Source organism: Hypomesus nipponensis, chromosome 11, assembly GCF_054491055.1.
Source record: "Hypomesus nipponensis isolate SF chromosome 11, ASM5449105v1, whole genome shotgun sequence".
NCBI lineage: Eukaryota > Metazoa > Chordata > Actinopteri > Osmeriformes > Osmeridae > Hypomesus > Hypomesus nipponensis.
The window spans coordinates 1,178,156-1,187,603 of record NC_140371.1 but is presented as its reverse complement, the minus strand read 5'-3'; positions in this window follow the sequence as shown (position 1 = coordinate 1,187,603).

Here is a 9,448-nt window from a genome sequence, read left to right as displayed (position 1 = left end):
CACACACACACACACACTACACACACACACACACACACACACACTACTACACACACACACACACACACTACACACACACACACACTACACACACACACACACACACACTACACACACACACACACACACACACTCTCTGCAGCTCCAGCAGGAGACTAAACCAACAGAACAGATGGACTCAACGTTAGCAGGATAGAAATAGATTCTAACGCTGCAGTGCAATTTAATTTCCATCTTGTCTCCCAATTCATTTAATGCATAATTTTAATCAGACAAGTATTTTGTCCCCAGCTAGTACTGTTGGAAACTGGTATTGTACGGTTGCTCTAGTTCAATGTCAGGATTCATTTATAGTAATACAATGAGATTGAGAATATTTCTGTTTCTCTGTGTTAAAGGGATGAGAGAGGGGTACTGCAGAAATATCATTTACAGGAAGTGTTGAAAAACGATTGTGCAATGTAGGAAAAGGTTGGTGTTAAGGTTCGTTAGTGTTGAGGAGTGAGTGTGTGAGTGTGAGAGGGTTGTGAAAAGTGTCTCTTTGACAGAAGAAGCTCATGAAAGGTAGAATATCTAAACCGCCGTCTGAAGTTGGCATGGCAACAACAGCTCCTGCCGGCATTGTCTTCCTGGGACAGTGCACCTCGCCCCCCCCCCCCACACACACACACTCCCCCCCCTCCTCCTGCCTCCCCCTCCCATGCTGCCTCAGGAGACCTCAAAGAATTCTCCCCCATCCCCTCCTCTACCCCCACCCCCTCCTCCACATGCCCACCTCTCTGGCCTCCCCTCTGGATATCATACTCCCATCCCCTCCTCTACCCCCACCCCCTCCTCCACATGCCCACCTCTCTGGCCTCCCCTCTGGATATCATACTCCCATCCCCTCCTCTACCCCCACCCCCTCCTCCACATGCCCACCTCTCTGGCCTCCCCTCTGGATATCATACTCCCATCCCCTCCTCTACCCCCACCCCCTCCTCCACATGCCCACCTCTCTGGCCTCCCCTCTGGATATCATACTCCCATCCCCTCCTCCTTGTCATGGTAACAGTTTGAATCCTCATCACTTCCCTTGATTGCATTCAGATTTTCAGATGCAGAAGAGCTACAGTCAGCATAAGGAACCAAGTTGGAACAGTGAGGTTACTATACCTCATTTCTATCCTGAGCTGAGAAGCAGAGATAACCAAAGAAAGAGAAGGAGAGATAGGAGGAGAGGTGGATAGAGGAGGAGAGGGGAGGAGGAAAGAGGAGGAGAGAGGAGGAGAGAGGTGGATAGAGGAGAGGGGAGGAGAGATGAGTAGAGAGAGGAAGAGAGGGGAGGAGAGATGAGGAGAGAGGTGGAGAGAGGTGGAGAGAGGAGAGATGAGGAAAGATGGGGAGAGAGGTGGAGAGAGGAGATGGGAGGAGAGAGGAGGACTCATGAGGAGATAGGTGGAGAGAGGAGGAGAGATGAGGAGAGAGGTGGAGAGAGGGGGTGACTGAGGCATGCTGTAAGAGAGAGAGGGTAACTGAGGCAGGCAGTTGGCAGCTGTTTAAAGAGAGAGCGTACAGGCCGCACCTCAAGTTTGCCAACGCATTTAAATGTTAATTATTCATTTTCCTTCCCTCATAAATGTTAACTGCAAGCCGTTGTGATTAAAACAGGACTAGACCCTCCTTAGGGAGCTGGCATCCTTTAAGCCCAATAAAGGATTGGAGAATAATAATGACTGCACTCTCATAAGGATGATCTCTGTGGACCGGCAGGGCTGGGTCTGGTCTGGAGGGGGTCCTGTCTGGTCTGGAGGGGGTCCTGGCTGGTCTGGAGGGGGTCCTGTCTGGTCTGGAGGGGGTCCTGTCTGGTCTGGAGAGGGTCCTGCCTGGTCTGGAGGGGGTCCTGTCTGGTCTGGAGGGGGTCCTTTCTGGTCTGGAGGGGGTCCTGTCTGGTCTGGAGGGGGTCCTGTCTGGTCTGGAGGGGGTCCTGTCTGGACTGGAGAGAGTCCTTTCTGGTCTGGAGGGGGTCCTGTCTGGTCTGGAGAGGGTCCTGTCTGGTCTGGAGGGGGTCCTGTCTGGTCTGGAGAGGGTCCTTTCTGGTCTGGAGGGGGTCCTGTCTGGTCTGGAGGGGGTCCTGTCTGGTCTGGAGGGGGTCCTGGCTGGTCTGGAGAGGGTCCTTTCTGGCGTGTTGCGATAAAACATATCCAGCTAATTAGCTCATCAGAGAGGTGTAGCACACTATAAGGGCTGTATTAATCGACTGCATGAAACACACTGATTCAAGATAATGTGTTTGTGCACAATGTAAGTGGGATCTGTTGGTGGGGCAGTCCCTTTACTGGGGAGATGAAGCTCAGATACCGAGGACATGCAGCCCCGTTACCGAGGACATGCAGCCTTGTTACAGAGGACGTGCAGCCCCGTTACCGAGGACATGCAGCCTTGTTACCAAGGACATGCAGCCCCGTTACCGAGGACATGCAGCCTTGTCACCGAGGACATGCAGCCCCGTTACCGAGGACTTGCAGCCTTGTTACCGAGGACATGCAGCCTTGTTACCGAGGACATGCAGCCCCGTTACCGAGGAAATGCAGCCCCGTTACCAAGGACATGCAGCCCCGTTACAGAGAACATGCAGCCCCGTTACCGAGGACTTGCAGCCTTGTTACCGAGGACATGCAGCCTTGTTACCGAGGACATGCAGCCCTGTTACCGAGGGAGATGAAGCCTCATTACCGAGGACATGCAGCCCCGTTACCGAGGAGATGCAGCTGAGCTGGGTTTTCAGATCGCTGTTCATGTCCTGCCAAGTGTGTCATGGTCCCTCTATGACCCTCCCCGTGAGGCTGAATCATCAGTGACATTATTAAACACAGCTAAAGTTAAAGGTCTTTGCTAGTCACCATCTTACCTCACGGCAAAACTCTCTCCTCCTCCCTCACTAAATTCCTCCTCTCTTTCTCACCATTCTTTTATTATTACCCTCTCTCTCTCTTCCTCCATCCTTTTCTTCCTCTCTACCCCTTATTCTTAAGAAACTGAATTTTTCTGAGCTTTTTCTCCATCCCTCCCTCCCTCACTCCCCTCTCTCTCTCTCTCTCTCTCTCTCTCTCTGTATCTCTGTCTCTCTCTCCCTTCTCAAGTCTCTCTCCCTTCTCTGTGTGTGTTTCTCTCTCTCCCTTCTCTCTGTCTCTCTCTCTGTGTGTCTCTCTCTCTGTCTCTTTCTATGTCTCTCTCCCTCTAGTGACAGCACAAATGCTCTGTGGCAGGATTTGGCAAGGGCAGTGTTGGCCTAACCTTTATGAGACTGTTTTCCTCGCGTTGCTGCTAATGTCATTAAACAACAGCAGTGTTGTGGTGGTGTGCATGGCCTTACAGGGTTTGGTCTGTTCAGCCATCAGATAACCACTCAGCATAAGAAACAATCTGTTCTGTTCATTAGAAAGACATCATTTTGTGTTATGTGACACTGAAAAAGCCGTTCTTGAAAGAACAATTTGGATTTGACTAACTAGATGTATTTCTCTAGTTTATAAGCCTGGCTGCCAGTCCAACTTAGCCCCGCCCACAAAAAATGTGGTTGGGAAGTTGGATCTGGGGTAGCTCGGTTAGGGAAAAACTATGTCCGAACAGGAGCTGTTTGGCCTATCAAATTGTCAGGGCGGGCTTTACACGATGATGGACAGATGATAAACAGTAACGAAATCAACCACGTCACTAAAGAGCGCTTGGGTTTTCAACAAACAACATATTACGTTGCTCTGATTGGTTGTAGGTCTATCCAATTTAGCGAAGAGGCATTTTTTTCTGGGTTCAATTGAAACACGCCCCATACTCACAGCCCAACGGAGCGGTTTCAGACTCATATTCTGACTAGAATTATGAGTATGACAACGTCTGGCTACTAGTTTATAGTTTTAGGTGAGATACTTACCAGCTCAGCTGGTATCTTTTTCTAGCTTGGTATCTCTAGCAGGGTTGGTATATCTAGCTATGTTGTAGCTATGTCGCTCTTGCTAGGCTGGCATCTCTTAGCCTGGTCCTACCAGACTCTCGTACATGTCATTTGTACAGAGGGTCTGGGATCGCTCCATTGACAAGCGTTAACTTCCTTGAAGGCGGGTACTCTGTTGAAGTTTAAAACTATTGGATCTGCCCAGAGCCACTCTGGATCTGCCATAACCAATCCCTAGTGTTTGCCTTAGCCAAGTCCTTCACCACTAACGGAGTTAGTCATGGCCACAACAAAGCTCCGGCTTTAGTTTATAGATATTTGGCAGCATTGCCACAACGGACGAAATGGCTTCGCTCGCATCTTTCTCCGCCGCCATTACGGAACTACAACACAAACTAGCGCACACCATCAACGTCATCGTTCTCAGCCACTCCCTCTGTTTGCTGATTCGCCGGTAGAAAATCAACCTGAAAAATCTGACTTACATACCGAATGGCCAGACCTAGTACAGAAGCAAAATCCAAATTGCGGAACAAGCAAAAAACAAGCGGAAGTACGTAGGAGGGCAGAGCCAGGCTAATAACACAGTACTTCTGGTACACAAAGCAGCACTCAGATTTGGCGAAATTGATAGCTTGGATGATATCTTGACATGTACATGGGGCAGGGGCGTTTCTACACGGGGGCCTACAGGGGCCAGTGCCCCTGTAAAATTGTAGCTGGCCCCCCCCTGTGGCCCCCCTGAGCTGACTTTTTTTTTTTTTTTTATAAAATATGGATAGTACACTTTTAGTTCACTTTTGATATACTTTTAAGAAGTATGCTCAGAAAATAGGTCACTTTTAACATACTTTTAAGTATGCTTTGAAAATAGTTGATATACTTTTAAGGAGTATACTTAGCCTGACGTTGTCATACTCATAATTCTAGTCAGAATATGAGTCTGAGAACTCTCCGTTGGGCTTTGACTATGGGGCGTGTTTCAAACGAGCCTGGAAAACAAATGCCTCTTCGCTCAATTGGATAGACCTACAACCAATCAGAGCAACGTAATATGTTGTTTGTTCAAAACGAATTCAACTTAAGCGCTCTTTAGTGACGTGGGTGATTACGTTACTGTTGATCATCTGTCCATCATCGTATAAATCCCGCCCTGGCAATTTCATTGGTATGCCCAGATTCTGGTTTTCTGTAGTTGTTTCCCAATACGAGACCCTCCAGACCCAACTTCCCTACCAATTTTTTTTGTGGGCGGGAAGAAGTTGGGCTGGCAGCCAGGCTAGAGTATACTTAGAAAATAGTTCACTTTTGATGTACTTGTAAGTATGCTTTGAAAATAGTTCACTTTTGATATACTTTTAAGAAGTATGCTTAGAAACAGAAAATTGTATACATTTCATCTGGAGTAGGATGTACGTTTTCTATTATTTTACAGCAAAAGCAGTCAAAATAATTTTTAAGTACATTACAGGATACATTTTTTAGATCCATCTCTTTCTAATTATTCATGTCTATGAAAATCTATTATACATTGCACATTTAATCTTTTTTTGTTACTGAAGCTGTAACCTTAATTACTGCCAAAACATTCTGAAGCCCTATACTCTTATACTAATAATTGGAGTATTAATAAAAAAGAAAAGAAAAAGCTACTTGAGAATTTGAAGGTTATACTGTCAAACTGACTGAAGAACGAAATAACAACATGAAATAAAGAAGATAGTGTGGCTCATTGGCTAGTCAAATCCCATGATGCAAGGTGGTAAATAGTGTAAAAAAATTGCTGACAAGTTTGCCGTTTGTTCAAAATACAAATGTAACTTCATGAATTTTATTTTTTAAATGTGTTTGCTTAGAATGTAGTGTTTTGTTGCGTGGTAATTGTCATTGTTGTGCTGGTTTACCATTGTAACCATGAGTTAAATGACTATTACGTTTCATGAGAAGAGCTGGATTCAGACCATAGATGTCTATGTACTAAGTAGCTTCATTAAAGGTGACATGACATGAAAACTTCATTTTATGAGGTTATTTAACATTAATATGAGTTCCCCTAGCCTGCCTTTGGTCCCCCAGTGGCTAGAATTTTCGATAAGTGTAAACCAAGCCCTGCGTGTTCTTCTCCGCCTTTGACAAAATGAAGGCTCAATTGCGCTGTTTGAAAATCTGCCCCTAGTGACGTAGATAGGGGGAAGGTTACCTCCCCTCTCTGCTTTGCCCGACCAGATCATCTGGCCCGCCCATGAAAAAAATTGCTGACAAGTTTGCCGTTTGTTCAAAATACAAATGTAACTTCATGAATTTTATTTTTTAAATGTGTTTGCTTAGAATGTAGTGTTTTGTTGCGTGGTAATTGTCATTGTTGTGCTGGTTTACCATTGTAACCATGAGTTAAATGACTATTACGTTTCATGAGAAGAGCTGGATTCAGACCATAGATGTCTATGTACTAAGTAGCTTCATTAAAGGTGACATGACATGAAAACTTCATTTTATGAGGTTATTTAACATTAATATGAGTTCCCCTAGCCTGCCTTTGGTCCCCCAGTGGCTAGAATTTTCGATAAGTGTAAACCAAGCCCTGCGTGTTCTTCTCCGCCTTTGACAAAATGAAGGCTCAATTGCGCTGTTTGAAAATCTGCCCCTAGTGACGTAGATAGGGGGAAGGTTACCTCCCCTCTCTGCTTTGCCCGACCAGATCATCTGGCCCGCCCATGAGAAACTGAGCTACCACCGTGCAAGGGCGAGTGCGATATCGGTTTTTCCTGGAGAGACATCATGGCAAGCAAACAAACGAAGCATAACAGTTGCTCAGTGTTTGGATATACAAATGCAAGCACACATCTTTTTTGTGTTCCTTCATCCGAGCCTCCGCACAACCCCTCTTAATTCTATTTTCGCTGGAAATGTGCCGACACAACTTCCCAAAGTGTTGTAGGGCCTACTGTATGTCTGCGCCAAACATTTCCTCAACTTGAGCCAACTCAAAGCTGGCCTTGCTGAAATTAAATTCTGGATCATTACTAAATCTCCTTCGTCAAGCTACAAACCTATAACAAGTAAGTTAACTAACGCTATATCATTTTGTTGCTTTACTGTATATGGTTACCTAGCTTGCTACCCTTAGAATGTGGCTTTAACATTAGCTCTGCAGCTAACAGCTGAGTTACTGTTGCTAACGTAAAGATAAATGGCATCAAGTGTGTGTGTGAATACAAACGCTGTAACGCGAGTGTTGTACACTTTGTTATTTGGATAACCGTTCTGCTGTTGGTGTTATGGCTCGCGATATTCGCCTTTCTCCACATTGAAATGACTGAGTGTGCACCTCTGCCAACCAGGGTGATCAGATGAGAATGGCTAAATTGGAGGCATCTTACAGGAGCAACGGGGGCTACGAGCCATTGCGCTACATCCTGTAAACATTAGCGCATGTTGCCGCCTGTCTGCTCCTCATTAGCATTTAAAGCTACAGACACAGAAACAGCGCGTTCTGAGGAAAGCTGATTGTGGGACTACTTTTAGTGGCTATAATTCTGCACCATGGCTGAATTTCGGGAAAGAGACTTCAGATACAGTATTAGGGGACAACTAAGGATATAAAAGCATCCAAAAACAGCATGTCATGTCACCTTTAAGAATCTGCAGTGTGACTTTGTGAGGGTCCCTGTTCTCGCCATGTGACGCAAGATCTGATCTGAGGCGTCTGAGGGTCCCCTAAACATTTGTATTTATTAGTAAGTCATAGTGAAATTAAATGTATTTAGTTTACTTCTTGAGGTACTTACATTAATTGAAAGTGCACTGCAAAGTATACTCTGAAGCTCTTTAGGAAGTATACTTCATGAACTGAAAGTGCACTACACAGGTTACTTCAGAGTATTCCAAAGTATACTTTGAAGTACTTTAGGAAGTATACTTGATAAACTGAAAGTGCACTACACAGGCTACTTTACAGTATTCAAAAGTAAACCTTGAAATACACTATAAGTGTACTAAAGTGTACTAAATGACCTAAAAAGTGGGCCAATTCAGTTTACTAAGTACAAAAATAGTATATAAATAAGTACACTGCAAGTATACCTTAAGTAACATGATAATAATATACTTTTTATACTAACTATACTAACAAAATAAACTTGAAGTATACTTCTTTTTTGTAAGGGCGACTTGCATAACACAGGCTATACTCGAACGTGGGCTGTGCCCTGGTCAAGTTCCCTTCAAGGCAATTTATAATTGTGGATTGACTGAGATTCTGGAAACAGATCTACTGAAGTAGCGTCAACATCTGCGGTTTTCAAGCCGTCTTTGAAGAAGTTTGAGAACAGTGTTGCGATTAATGTTTTGATTGTGGGAGGCAATTTTTGGGCTGCATCTAAATCTCATGCGGCTGCTGCAACATTTCTGCTTTGGAGTGACTTGGCGCTGGGAGAGGGAAACCGCATGGATGGGGATGGTGTGTGGGCAGATGTGTCTTTATATAGGGTGAAGTGGAATGAGAGAAATGCAATACAAAATGTCTGAAAGGGGTATATTTATGTAAATGTACACATTGCCTAAATATCTTAATGTCAATAAATCAATTATAATTCTGACTGATGGTTTTTCAAACCTTATTGGCTTCAAGGTGACATCATTCTGATGTACCATGCGCAAGTTCATGCAATTCTACCTTGAAATGTCAACCGTTTCTTAACCTTAGTCCTAAAGCTGACCAAAGCTAATAGTCTGCCCTTTTTTCATAAAATCTTAACAGTTTGTGTGTAGCAGAGAGGATAAAGAGACTGACTTGTAACCCCATGCTCAGGAGTTCAAATTCCCATTCACTCTACTGTTGTTAGCCAACTATAGAAAGTAGTTTTGCTCTCTTGTCGTCCAACTCTTGATCTTCTATAATGTACATTTTTATCATATTTTCCCATCTTGCGGAGGAACCCGCATCGCTGCTTGCAGCTATATTTAGTTTAGTTTTAGTCTGCACTCAGTGTAGCTTTTCTTTTGGCCCCCTGGCAGGGAACAAGGGGACAGGCAAGCTACCCATTGGTTTACACCTCCCCTCACGTAGGAAGTTACCTGTTGGAGAAACACTAGGTAAGGAGCGGGTGCCTCCCCTTGTACTTCTGTTTAGTTAGTTTGGGGATAGGCAGACAGGGTGTTTTTACTTCATTATTTGGCAACGCTCTCTGTTCCCTTGTACCCTTGTCCGGGTTGTTTAACCAGCCAATAAACCTTTGTATATATATATCCCTGTGTGCAGTGTTCCCTGTCATATGGTTTCATTTTCCGTGTTACATATTGGGGTATGAGCATTGCATCCTCTCCCCGCTCTAGGCAATTTACATCTGTGGAGTGTTTATAACAAGTAGGCTAGCTGGTAGCCTCGTTTCCCTCAGGGGAAAACATGTCAGACAACAAAATGTGCTTAACGTTTTCAAATAAGTCCCACAAGTACCTTGTGCTGTTTATATGGTCATGGTCATATGATGGACTGTTTGCGTTTTTTGGTTAATT